The sequence below is a fragment of the Piliocolobus tephrosceles genome, chromosome 4 (assembly GCF_002776525.5).
Source record: "Piliocolobus tephrosceles isolate RC106 chromosome 4, ASM277652v3, whole genome shotgun sequence".
In the NCBI taxonomy this organism is placed as follows: domain Eukaryota; kingdom Metazoa; phylum Chordata; class Mammalia; order Primates; family Cercopithecidae; genus Piliocolobus; species Piliocolobus tephrosceles.
This window is the reverse complement of record NC_045437.1, coordinates 110,784,234-110,798,838: the sequence shown is the minus strand read 5'-3', so window position 1 is coordinate 110,798,838 and position 14,605 is coordinate 110,784,234. Positions and strand designations below refer to the sequence as shown.

The following is a 14,605-nucleotide window of genomic DNA, read 5'->3' as shown; positions in this document are numbered from 1 at the left end:
TAAAATGTGTATATATGTGTACAAAAGACACATACAATGCTCATGACTGGACTGCATTGTTTTTAACCACCAAAAAGCAGGAAACCCACAGGCCCATGGACAACAGAATGCATAACTATTACATATTCATAAAGCAGATCACCAACAAAACCACTGCTACATGCAATAACATGAATTTATGTCACTAACATGATGTGAGCAAAAGAAACGAGTCACAAGAAGGCATACCATGACTCCATGTATATTGTGATATAATAAGAAATACATATTTAGTCTTCATCCCTGGTTTCTGTCATAGAGTTCCCAACACGTTAGGAATTTCCTGAGCGACAGCAGTGAGAGGAGCATGTTTTGTTATTCATAATAAGCCCCTTTCAACCATACCAGAGACTGTGCTAATAAGGTGACTCTTGGAAGACGGGGTCTGGTTGTCAGAGGAACCAGTCGTGTGATTGGAGGACTGAAACTTTCAGCCCCAACTCCCAGCCCCTCAAACTTCTGGGGAGGGGCAAGGGGCTAAAGGTTGAGCTAATCCAATGGCCAATGACTTAATCAATCACGTCTGTGTAGGGGTGGGCACAGCGGCACTTTGGGGGGCTGAGGTGGGAGGATCACCCGACCTCAGGAGTTTGAGACCAGCCTGGACAACATGGTGAAACCCCATCTCTACTAAAAATACAAAAACTGTCTGGGCGTGGTGGTGCATGCCTGTAATTCCAGCTACTAGGGAGGCTGAGGCAGAAAACTGCTGGAACCTGGGAGGTGGAGGCTGCAGTGAGCTAAGACCACACCACTGCGCTCCAGCCTGGGTGACAGAGCGAAACTCAGTCTCAAAAAAAATCATGTCTGTGTAATGGAGCCTCCCTAAAAACTTTAAACAACAGGGTTCAGGTAGCTTTGGGCTGGGCATGTGCCAAGAGGATTATCACACCACCCCACTATAGCGACCGAAGCTCCTGGTCATGCGACCCTTCCAGACCTTACCCTATGCACCTCTCCATCTGGCTCTTAATTTGTATCTTACATAACACCCTTTATAATAACGACGGATAGTAAGTAAAGTGTTTTCCTGAGTTCTATGAGCTGTTATATAGCAAATTATCAAACTAAGTAGGGAGTTACGGGAACCTCCTGAATTGCAGCCAAGTCAGACGTGTGGGGACCCTCTGACCCACTACCTACAACAGGTGTCTGAAGTAGGCGGCAGTTTTGTGGGACTAGGCCCTTTGGCCCTTTACCTGTGGGGTCTGTGCTAACTTCACCAGGTAGTTAGTGTCAGAATTGAGTTAAACTGTAGGACATCCAATTGATGTAGAAAACCCACACATTTGGTGTCTGGAGTGTTGTAGGTAAAAAGTTGTCCTTCACACATAAGTTAAGAAACAGGTGTAAACTACGGTGTCAAAGTGAGGACAGCAGTTACTGCTGGGGAGTGAGGAGGGAAGGAGGAGTGACTGGAAGGGACCTGAGGGGGTCTGCAAAGCTGGCCAGGCTCCAGTTCTCCACTACGTTCATGGTTACATCAGGGTGTTCACTCTGTGGGAAGTGGTCAGGCTGCAGAGTTACGGTTGTGTATTTTTCAGTGTATGTTACAGCTAGTAAAAATGTTTGCTAATTTTTAAAAATCTGGTCACTTTATTCCCCAGGTTAAAATCCTTCAACAGTATTCTAACACATGCTACAACACAGATGAACCTGAGGACATATGCTAAGTGAAATAATCCGGTTACAAATCGGCAAATACTGGATGATTCCACTTTTATGAGGAACCTAACCTAGTCAAATTCATAGAGACAGAAAGTAGAGCGGTGTTGGCAGGGGCTGGGGCAGAGGGGGTAATGGAGTCTTGTGGTTTAATGGTTATATTTTTATTTTTCGTTTTCGAGATGGAGTCTCGCTCTGTCACCCAAGTTGGAGTGTAGTAGCGTGATCTCAGTTCACTACAACCTCTGCCTCCCGGGTTCAAGCGAGTCTCCTGCCTCAGTCTCCTGAGTAGCTGAGACTACAGGTGCATATCACCACGCCAGGCTAAGGCCAATTTTTGTATTTTTAGTGGAGATGGGGGTTTCACCATGTTGGCCAGGCTAGTCTTGAACTCATGACCTCAAGTGATCTGCCCACCTCAGCCTCCCAAAGTGCTGGGATTACAGGTGTGAGCCACTGTAATAACGGTATAATGGGTATAGAGTTTCCATTTTGCAAGACAAAGAGTCCTGTAGATTGGTCACACAACAGTGTAAATGTACTTAACACTACTTAACAGTTAGATGGTCGATTTTATACATATTTTACCACAATTAAAAAATTTTAAAACAACAAAATTTCTCCAATAGTTTTCCATTCCTCTTATATAAAGTCCAAAATCCTAGCAAGGCCTGGAAAACACTGACTTTTTCACCTCTACTGTGCCCCACTCTTCCCCCTTACTCTCTACCTCCTTTCAAATTCCACAAGTACATCATGGTTTTTGCACCTTTTAGTCTTCGTGTGTACTTCCTTGGACCGAAACATCTTCCTTTCTGCCCCCTCTCAGTGTAATATCCGCTCATGTTGCAGTCTCAGCTTAAACATCATTTCTTCAGGGATGCCTTGTCCACCCTAGACTGAGTCTCTTCTGCCATTTTTGCTCTCAGCATCCCAATGCTTTCCCAAGACTATGATTACATAATTCTGTGTTGACCTGTGTAACGGCCTGCTCTCCCCAGCTAGGACACAAGAGCGGACTCCTTTTACTTCCCCCCACCAGACAGCAACAGCATGCAGGAACTTCTTGTCCTGCCTGGTACTCAGTAGGTGCTTAATAATTATTTGATGAATGAATACTTGAGGCGATTGTCCCACAGGAATTTAGGATTTTTCTGATCCAGATGAACTAGTCTGCTGATAACATGCAAATGAGAAGCTGCACCATTGACCTTTAAGGAGTTATAGAAAAGAAACGTGGGAAAACTAACCTGTGTACAGGTGTACAGAGCACTCTGATATGAAACAGTGAAGGTGAGCCGTGAAAACAACTGACCCGTTAGGGTCCCACTAAGCCTTGGCAAAGTTTCACACACGATTATTGAAGGAACAATTTGCAGACAGTGTGAAGAGAAAGCTGTAATGGTGGGCTGCCAGCACAGGCCTGCTATGTGAGGCAGGCAGAATGACGGCTCCCTCAAAGATGACCATCTCCCAATCCCCAGGACCTGTCAGTGAATACATCACGTTACAGGGCAAGGGGGTGTTAGGTTACAGATGAAACAAGGTTGATAATCAGCTGACTTTACAATAAAGAGATTCTCCTGGACTATCTGGGTGGGCCCAACGTAATCACAAGGATCTTTTAAATGTGGATGACAGAAGGAGAAAGTCAAAGTCAGAGATTTGAAGATGGGGGAAGGGGCCATGGACCAGGGAACACAGGCAGCTTCTACAAGCTGAAAAAGGCAAGGAAATGATTCCCCCGGGGAGCTCCAAAGCCACGCAGTCTTGCCAACACCTTGGTCTCACTCAGGTCAGTGAAACTCATTTCAGAATTCTGACCTCCAGAACCGAAAGAGAAGTAAATTTGTGTTGTTGTAAACCACCTAGTTCATGGTAGTTTGTTGCTGTGGCAATAAGAAACTAACACACCAAGGCTAAGCCAGAAAGATTCGCTTCTTTTCCTTCTGTGCAGTGGCTCCCGGCCTAGCCAATCAGGGACAAAGTACATAAAGTATCTTTGTTTTTTCCACCAGAGCATCTGATCATGTCTTTGATGATATCGTAAGCTGAAGAAACACATGCTAAATGCAAAGTCAATAAAGTGAAATAGAAAGCTCTGTGAAAGGGGCCATCCCTGAAGAGTGTGATGAACAGAATAACACCAACCATCCCAGATTTCTAGCAGCACACTACCAAGGCCTGTTCATTCGCTTGCCAGTACTTCCATCCATAACTTAGAGTAGGGATTCTTCACTTGGGGCTTCAAGAGGTAACTGGCCTCCTAAACTTTACTAAGAGTGTTGTGTATATCTCCATAAATATATAGTTTTCTGGAGAAAAGTCCACAGCGTTCATCACTTATTAAAGGGGATCTACAAAGCAAAAGGCCAAGAACCACTAACTCACATGAAGATACAGAAAGCTATGTTCATGCATTCACGAGTGACACAAGCTGCTAGAAAGAGTGGAGACTGTGGGTGACATATCAGGATTCAGAAAGTATCCTGAAAGGCTGAAGGAAATGGCTGATGGCTCAGGAGCAGCCTCTGTGAATAACACTGAAAGTTTAATCAACAGTAAGCTCAGGATGAGTCCATGATTAGGAAAACCAAAACAACTGACGTGACTTCAGGCACGTCCAGAGGATGAAGAAAGTAGCTCTACTCTCTCCTGTGCTGGCAAAGCTAACCTTGCACTCCTGTGTTCAACGCTGGGATTCTCTTTTTATTAGTTTCCTGTGGCTGCCACAAGACATCACAAACCTGGTGGCTTAAAACAACACAGTCTCACAGTTCTGGGGCCCCAAAGTCTGGTGTTAGCAAGGCTGGCTCCTTCTGGAGGCTCAAGGGAAAAACCGCCTCCAGCCCCTCTCCCAGTGTCTGATGGCTGCCAGCCATGCCTTGCACCCGCTGGTTTGTGGCAAAATGATGCCATCTCTGTAACTTCCTTCCCATGGCTGCCTTCTCTGTGTGTCTTTCTGTATCTTTTCCTCTTCTTATAAGGACACCTAGTCTTTGGAATTAGGGCCCACACTAAACCAGTATGATTTTATCCTAATCCTCAACTAATTACACCTTCAGAGATCCTATTTCCAAATAAAGGCATATTCTGAGGTTCTAGAGGGACATGAATTTTTATGGACACTATTTAACTCATCTCTTAGTCCTTTCGGGCTGCTGTAACAAAATACCTTAGACTGGGTAATTTATAAACAGCATAAATTTGTCTCACATAGTTCTGTAGGCTGGGAAGTCCAAGATCAAGGCACCAGCTGATGTGGCATCAGGGCCTTCTGTTTGCTTCATCAATGGAGAATTCTTTGTGTCCTCACATGGCAGAAAAGGGCAAACATGCTTTCCCCTCCCCCAGTCTCTCTTTTTTTTTTTTTAGACAGAGTCTCACTCTGTCACCCAGGATGGAGTGTAATGGTGCCATCTCGGCTCACTGCAACCTCCGCCTCCCAGGTTTAAGTGATTCTCCTGCCTCAGCCTCCTGAGTAGCTGGGACTTCAGGCACATGCCACCATGCCTGGATAATTTTTGTACTTTTTTTTTTTTTTAGTAGAGATGGGGTTTCACCATGTTGGCCAGGATGGTCTCAATCTCGTGACGTCGTGATCCGCCTGCCTCAGCCTCCCAAAGTGCTAGGATCACAGGTGTGAGCCACCGCGCCCAGCCCCCAAGAGCCTCTTTTATAAGGGCACTAATCCCATTCATGAGAGCTCTGCCCTCACAGACTAATCACCCCCAAAGGGCCGACCTCTTAACACTATCACATTGGAAATGGAACTTCAACATACGAATTCAGGGGGACACCAACATTCAGACTACAGCGCCCACTACACCCTTTAAGTGGAATATTAATAGACAAATGCACTCTGAGGTTTAAGATAACATATTCCCAAGAATGGTCAAAATAAATAGGGATATGAAGCCTAAAGGTTAGAGGACTTGAGTCAGACAAGGAAACTGTCTATAAATATCTGAACCATTTTTTTCCAGATGAAAACGACTTTCTAACACTCGGTTTGCCAGAGATGAACGTGGCATATTTCTGTCACCACATTTGTTCAATCTTAAGCTGTACAAGTATCTGACTGGGATGCTGAAGCCTCCCAGGGGGGACTTGACTTGTTGATTACTAATGGCCATTACATTCTAAGATTCTCAATCTGTCCCGTTAACTGGCCATTTTACAGAACCAAAGAATTTTTGTAAATTTCCACTAATATAGCACACACTGTGGGATGCCAGCCAGAGGGTACACACTGTAAAGAAAACTTAGAAGCCCTGGGAACTGAAAGAATATCAGAATGGTTTCAGCAGGTGAGCAAGGGAGAAACGACCTGGGGGTGGGGAGGAGGAAGGGGCCGGAGCTAGACCAAGTAGTGAACACCTCATACTGCACAGAGACTGCCGATGTCCATTCTAAGGATGACGACGAGCCACTGCAGGGGTTTAAGCAAGGAGTAACAGGATTGGGTGAACCTTTAAGATTATTTTGGCTACCATAGAAGAAAAGATTGATAGAAGTTATGCAAAAAGGCAGAGAGACCAAGAAAAAGACGGTAGGAAATGACAGTTGCCTGAACTAATGCAGCAGCCATTAAAATGTCAAACAACAGATACGTATGACCCATTCTAGAGGCGAATCATGGAGATGGATTAGATGTGGAATGTGAGCCAAAGAAGCAAGGATAGTCCTAAATTTCTGTAAATAACAAGGGTGGATGGCGATGTCATTTATTGAGACAGGAAAGACTGGAGAGCACTGGTAGCAGATGGGGAGGTGAAAAAATGAATCAAAGCTCCATGTGGAGCTTGTCAATTTGGAGATGTCTTTGTGACATTGAAGTAAAGATACCAATAGGCAGCCAACTGCATGAACCCAGAGAGGCCTAGGCTAAAAATAAAGATATGAGGAGGTAACAGGAGGCACGTGGAGAGAAAACAATTCCGTCTCAGTGTTGTCTTATTTCATTACAAGAAAATATTTTTGGATTACTGGACACTGTTAAGTGCCCATCTGGTTTTTCTTGAAATGTCTGATCTCAAACCTAACACTTTCCCCAGCAACATTCAGCTGCTGGTTGAGCTTCAGGAAGCATGAGAAAGACCAATGGCACATGAGAAAGACAAACGGTACATGAGAAAGACGAACGGCACATGGTTCATCCAGAATGGAAATTTTGTGTTTACAAAAGCTTCTGTAAATACAAAATTACTTCTGGAAGACAGATGAAAAAGAGGTGATTTCATGGAATTACAAAAAAAAAGAAGAGAAGCCAGGAGGGGGCTGAAAGATAACTCACTCCATCCAATGGAGACAAAGGACACGATCACACTGAGCTCACTTCCATTACTGCTGAGAGCTTGTCACAACGGATTGGGGAAGGAGGGAACTGCCAGAGATAAAGGAAACACTATGAGACAGGCAATGTGGGACCTATTATAATAAATTCTTCTATGTCCATGGATTTAAGCCTATTTATGGAATAAAATCAATTTAACAGTAGCTTTCCCTGATTTCACAGTCTCCTGAAATATTGTTTAGTTTGTGCACAATCTCAAATTCCACAGCATGTCACTAGAGTTGGAGAAGATGCTGGGAAAATAACAAGCTTCTCAAATGAGAAAAAACAAAACCGGGGAGCAGATTCACTTGCAGTGAGCAAAGGGAAAAGAGTGGGAATCTTACTGTATTCATCTATGAAAAAAGCAAATTCATCCAATGGCTTGCAATGACACATACCTGCCCCAGTCACCCTACCTGTCCCTAGTCCCCAGAGGCAACCACTTTCAACAGTTTTTAGTTCTTCTGGTGGCCTACTCCACCGTTCCAAACAGGTCTCTAGTCATCATTTCTTGGTTTGTCAACTTTGGACATCGTGTGCAGATATATGATGTCACAAATCAGGATTGTGTGTTTACTCACTCTTCATCTCCCCTTCCTCCCGATTTTATTGTTATTTTTATTTTCCTCTGTGTTCGAACCTTTCTAGCTTCTGCATCTAGAAACTATCTCTTGAATCCCCATCCTGTGAGATGAATAAACTGACTCCCTCACCCTCTCTAACTTTTCTCTCTTCCATTTCTCCACCTTTGTCATCTGTGTTTATAGAGTCTCAAGGTTTCTGCTCTGTAACTAGAATTAAGTCTTCCATGTTTTAACTACAGATTAGTTCTAAACAGTGAAAACCACAAAACCAGTAAGAGCGTTAACATCACCAGTATATAAATATTACATTAAAAGCCGAGTCCTGTACTAGGATTCCACTTGTCTAGGATTCAAACTGCTCAAAATCATGACATACTTTAGCTTGCTTCATATTGGGACCAAGTTGTCTTAGTCTTAGAGTTCCTCTTTTCTTACTAGAGGAAAAACATGCCTTTTTCAACATTTTCCTAGTACCTTCCAGTTCCTTAATAATCCTAACCAATGCATGGAATTCACTCTGTTCTTGGAGCTACAGAATGAATTTTAAAAAAACACACACATACACAAAAAACCTTGCAAAGACTTACTTGTTCCTGGTTATCCCCTTCAGAAGGTATGACTTTTCCCCATCCTTTCATGAAAACTTTTCCCCTTTCCTAGTAAAAATTAACAATAATTTTTAAGAGAAATGTCACCCATTATCTAATTGATATAAAACAACTACTTTTATGTCTGCATACTACTTGGACTCCTTATCCACTATAAATAAATTTAACACAATCATAGTTCACAACGATCCCCTTTTATGGCTGTGCAACACTCCACTGAGTGGATACATCATAATTTATTAAACCCACTTGGGAAGCTGTACAAAGAAGTAGTTAAAGTACAGTCACGAGGCCGGGCGCGGTGGCTCACGCCTGTAATCCCAACACTTTCGGAGGCCAAGGCAGGCAGATCACAAGGTCAGGAGATCAAGACCATCCTGGCAAACACGGTGAAACCCCATCTCTACTAAAAATACAAAAAATTAGCCAGGTGTGTCGGCACATGCCTGTAATCCCAGCTACTCGGGAGGCTGAGGCAGGAGAACTGCTTGAACCCGGGAGGCGGAGGTTGCAGTGAGCCGAGATCAAGCCACCGCATTACAGCCTGGGCGACAGAGTAAGACTCCGTCTCAAAAAAAAAGAACTATGTAAAGAAAGAGTTCACAAACACAGAAAAAAATAAGTTTCCTTGCTTTATAGTTTCTCTCTCTTTTAACAAAATTTTCATTGCCTTGCTTAAGCAGGTATCTTATTCACAACTGCCTCTGAATAACTTTCAATTATTGTCCAAATTCAAATCTAAAATTTTTATCAAATTCAAATCTAAATTTTTGTCAATGATAAAAATGTTACATATTGCAGGCTTTATAAAATTGTTCAATCGAAAAGGTAATATCACAAACATTAAACACTGTCATGCTAATAACGTTTAATGTCTTCACTGCTGCATAATATGTGCATATATGTGTACACAAATGCACACCCTCTGATAAGGTTTGGCTCTGTGTCCCCACCCAAATCTCATTTTGAACCGTACTCCCATAAATCCCAGTGTTGTGGGAGGGACCTGATGGGAGATAACTGGAGTCATGGGAGCGTTTCCCCCATACTATTCTCATGGTGGTGAAAAAGTCTCACCAGATCTGATGGTTTTATCAGGGGTCTCCACTTCTGTATCTTCCTAATTTTCTCTTGCTGCTGCCATATAAGAAGTGCCTTCTGCTATCCACCATGATTCTGAGGCCTCCCCAGCCATGCGAAACTGTAAGTCCAATTAAAGCTCTTTTTCTGTCCAGTCTCAGCTATGTCTTTATCAGCAGCATGAAAACAGACTAATACACCTTCCCAATATGATTGGTTTAACAAGAACAACACTCTCCCTAATGGGCATAGTCAAGCAAGTTTGTTTAAAAAGATTTGTCTTAGCCTGGGCAATACAGAGAGACCCTGTCTCTACAAAAAATTTATAAAACTAGCCAGGTATCAGGCGGATCACCTGAGGTCGGGAGTTCAAGACCAGCCTGACCAACATGGAGAAACCCCGTCTCCACTAAAAATACAAAAAATTAGCCGGGCGTGGTGGCACATGCCTGTAATCCCAGCTACTAGGGAGGCTGAGGCAGGAGAATCGTTTGAACTCGGGAGGCGAAGGTTGTGGTGAGCCGAGATCACGCCATTGCACTCCAGCCTGGGCAACAAGAGCGAAATTCTGTCTCAAAAAAAAAAAAAAAAAAAAATTAGCCAGGTATAATGGTGTGCACCTGCAGTCTCAGCTACTTGGGAGACTGAGGCAGGAGGACTCATCACTTGACTCCCCAAGGTCGAGGCTACAGTGAGCTATGATCACACCACTGCATTCCAGCCTGGGCAACAGAGCAAGACCCTGTCCTTAAAATAAAATAAAACACATATCTTACTAATTTACAGTCACACCTTGTTCAAGGTGGGAGGGATCTTAGAAGTTATCTAGTCTTGAGGCCCAAATGCAGCGCAAGATTAGACGGGGCAAGGTGGGGTGAAGTCAGTGAGAGCTCACAAGCTTTGTCATCTGACAGGTAGCTAACCCTCAGCTCCTTCTGCTCCCCTCCACGAAGGTGACTTTTTAAAACTCAAATCTATGTCTTTATTCCTATTAATTTTTTAAAGCTATATAGCTCATCATTCTACACATTAAGATCTTTGCAATTCTGCCCCTGCTATCAAATATATCTGTTATACATGCCACATCTTTATCAAAACCACTGGCATGGCAAGAGAAGACCTTCACAAAGAGAAGAGCAGCAGGAGGAAAAATCAGAGGCAGTAAATGTAGATAATGTTTAAGGGGTTCACTGTAAGAGAGAAATGGGGTGGTAGCAGGATAGGGATTTGGTGGAGAGATCAAGTGGTTTTTAAAAAAATATTCAAACATTTATAGGCTAATGGAAATAATCATTCAAATGTGAAGGAAAAACAGTATGTAAAAACATGTCATAAGCTGTAAAGTTCAACATAAATGTAATTTATTATATATAGCCACTTTTCTCTTGCCAGGCTATTTATGCTAAAATTTGAGTTTTAGAGCCTCCAGCTCTTTCTGAATTCTCTTTCTGAACATTCAGAGACCTTGCTCCCATGATCATATCTCCTTTTTATCTGAATATTTTGAAATCTGTGTCCAATAGCCCCTGCCTTTGCTGTTATGAATTCAAAAATTACATGACCCCTTTCACCCAAATCTTGTTTTCACATCAATCTCCTCCACTGTTTACGAGAATTTCTAAAAACCAATTTCAGATTTGTTAAAGGAATCAAAGGCGTCCTCTAATAGGATTACATTTTTAAACATAAAAACCTAAGATTCATTTTTTTGAGTTTTATTGCATCCCTAAGCAAGTTAACAAAAAAAAGTTTATTATTTGGTAAAATTATTCTCTATGGGTGTAACATCCAATCCTGAAAATTTCTATGCAAAGCAAGAAGTGGCTGATACTAAATTCTTCCCCAGCAGCACATCTGCATACATAATCACATCACCAACACAGGCTTTCTCCTCTCCCAACCCCCACACCGGGCTCAAACAAAAAGTTAGTGTGCACACACAGAAAGCACATTTACAATGTCTGCTCCACAACAGACCCTGCTAGGCTGCTCTGCAGAGGTACTAAATATTTTGCTCCTAGTTCTAAGCTTACTATTTGAGTAAGTAATAAGAAAGCAACAGTGATCGGTGCATAAATACACGACACGTTCCTTCAAAACTCCGTTTCTAAACACAAATTCTTTACCAATTAAAATATAAAATGTGTTAGCCCCAGGCAAATGATTCGACACCCACCAATGCATTCCACTTAATGGCAAAGACATATTTTTAAAGTATACTTGTTCATAAAGTATACTACATAAAGTATAGCACTTGCCAAAATATACTTTTAAAATACCAAAGTGCCTAAGAAAAAAAAATTGACTATTTGTTCTTTAAAGGGATAGGACAAATAAATCTTATTCAGAAATTCACACGTGCCAAACTGATAGCAGCACTGCAAAGCAAACAGAAAGGTTTCTAGTTTCATAAATCAATCCACAGCTTTAAAATGAGCCATCATGTTAAACTCTAGGAAAACTATAAAGTTCTTTTGTCTTTATGTTTACTTCTACCAAACACCCTGAAAACAAATTTTCATGCATTTCACGTAAATTGGCCACAGCTGCTTTTGGACCAGGACCTGTCTCATAATTTTGTGTGTAATCTGAACATTACTTTGCTTAGTGTTAACACATAGTAAGTCCTCAATAAACATGTCAAGAATTCTCCTCAATTCAAAATTATAAGAGCATCAAGGTCGTAAGGATGCACTATTTTTTCTAAAACTAAAAAACTGTGAAACTCATTAAATCAAGATTATAATGTAAAATACCCAAGTATTCCAATTTTAAATCATTTTCTTAAACACGAATAATTTTAATAGACACATATCACCACTTCTGTTTCTAAAATAAATTCCTAAGTTCCTGCTGCAACAGCAGAAGATTTAGATTTCATATAAACCCATAGGTTTAGAAATTATTGACAGGCAGACTAACTTATAAAGATCCCCAGTAGAAGCTACGCTTTACAGAGACGGATTTTTTTAAATCTGTTTTGTTCACTGCTGTTGCCTCTCCTTCACCAATGCCTTGGCACACAGGATTTCAATTAATATTTGCTGGACTGAAAAACGGCATATGTGTGTGAAGACCCTTGCTACAAAGCCAGACTCAGACCACCTGTAGGTCCCCCACCCCCAACCCCATCCCCCTGAGAAAACCTGGAGCAGGCCCATGTGGGACGGACACAAAATGACCCCTAGAGAATCAAGGAAAGGGAGACTAAACCTCAAGGGGACTGACTTCACACTCAGTCTTCACACACTGCCCAAATGTGTTCATTCTGTTGCAGTGTCTAAAATCTCACCAACTGAGAGATTCCTTTAGGTTACCAAATCTCCTCTTTTCAGAATTAAGGAACCATTTAAACCTGTCAACAACCTTAAGAGATGTACATTTCATCATTCCATTTTACAGATGAGGAAACTGAGGCTAAATGGCAGTTACTTTTTCAGTGTCACAGTACACGTAGAGCATAGGCCTGACTCAGAACCTTTCATCCTAGTGCTGCCTCCCCATTGAGAGGGGAACAGGACTAACCTTCATTCACACCTCAATACATGAGCTGGTTCCCAATACCCTTCTACAGAAACACCTAAAGCAAGCTTTCTCAAAGACGGGGGTTTGGTCTGGGGTGACAGCAAGCAACAAGTAGTTGAAGCACATGAACACTGTAGAGGCAAGGATCTGAAGTTCAGACCATGGATTTGGGGTGCTTGAGGGAACCAAGCCTCAAAGACAAACCACAAATTTCACAACACTGCAGAGGGCCAGCCCTTGCTCCAGAACAGTTTGCCTCCCTCTTCCTCTTTCTACCCTTCCACGTGACCCTCACGGTTCTCCCCACCAGAAAAGAGGCTACCATTGTTAGTTCCCAGAGTCTGGCCACACTGTGCATCTCAACCACAGTGACTGGCACAGAGCAGGAACGTAAATATTTACTGAATGAACCCAAGACAAAAGTTGTTTCTGTGGCCAAGCTGGGACCCTAACTGCCATTTTTTAACACAGTGGAGATGAGATATGCACCTGAAGCCCCTGATTACTGGTGTAAAACGGACTTTTAAAAGCCCAGTCTGAGTTGAGGACAGGCTACAGTAAAAGCCTTATGTGATTATTTTTCCCCAGCCAGCCTGTCTCAAAGAAGAAAACAGCTTAGCACTTTGGCATACAAATATAGACCTCAGAGGGGCATAATATGTTAATATCTTAAGAGTGCAAAAGCAAACCATTACTTGATTTAGGCTGCCTACTTTAGGTCATCCTAACATGAACAGCAGTTTAGAAAAGAAAAATCCCCTCTCAGCATTCTCAGGGTGACAATGAGGGTGGGGATAATAGCAGGTATTTCCCAAAAGTTCAAAGTTGGCCAAAACCCAAAAAATCATATTCTGCGATGTGCAAAACGTTTCCTTCAAACCATGACTAATAATTTAAACAAATATATGTTTACACCAAATAATTAACTCAACAAAGCCCATGTTCATAGGAAAATATGACATTAAGCCAAATGGTTTCAAAGACAATTCTTGAAAATTTTACCTATTTCCCTTTTGGTCGGCACCCGTGACCTGAAAAATCTTGGCTAGTAGTTCTGATTAGTATCAAATCGTCATAATGTGACATTTTTAGGCGTCAAATTACAGTAAAACTACTAGGGCAAGAACAAGAGCCAAAAGCAACAGGGAAGATGTCCATTTTCCCTTTACAACCCCCCCTCTATTTACCACTTAACGGCACGTTTTTATGTTAGAAAAGGGCCGCATCCTTCGAGATCCAGCGCAGCGTTAAGTCCGTGATTTCAGGAACAAACCTGCCGCTTCCAAAATACAGGCTGAGATGTCCTCCCCATGAATTAGTTTTGCGCTCTTGTACCACCTCCTTTGTCTACGCTGTCCCTGCAAACTCCTAGCTCAATGCCCTCCAGCAAACAAGCTGCCTGAACGCAAAGACGACCGTTCCAAGTCTTTTTTCAAAGAAGGGGAAAACCCAATCACGCTCCTGAAGCCTGGTTCCCACGGGAGCAGGCCAGGCTGTCCACGACGGAAGCCTCGACCCTGGCTGGCGCCGTCAGCCCGGCAGCGCGCAGCGGGAGAGCCAGGGCCAGAGCCGGGGCCGGGAACCGTAGCCACGCCGCCTCCGCGGGATGCAGTGGCCACCGCCCGCCGCCCCCGGGCCGGCACTCACCTCCGTGGAGGGGCAGCGGTGCCAGCACCTGGCCGCGGACCTCGGCCTTGGGGGAGTCAAGCCCGTAGCGCCCCCGGTCGATGCGGAACGTGAGCGGGGCGCCACGGCCGGGCTCCTGC

General features: G+C 43.0%; 1 protein-coding gene across 1 annotated transcript in view; it reads right to left on the bottom strand.

Moving 5' to 3' along the window:
- RNF130 (ring finger protein 130) overlaps nucleotides 1-14,599 on the bottom strand; it is a 109,225-nt gene extending 94,626 nt beyond the window's left edge. Inside the window, exon 1 of the mRNA XM_023193656.1 lies at nucleotides 14,487-14,599. The gene's annotated coding sequence lies outside the window, so the exon portion shown is untranslated. The remainder of the gene's footprint in view (nucleotides 1-14,486) is intronic.
- Nucleotides 14,600-14,605: the final 6 nt, after the last annotated feature.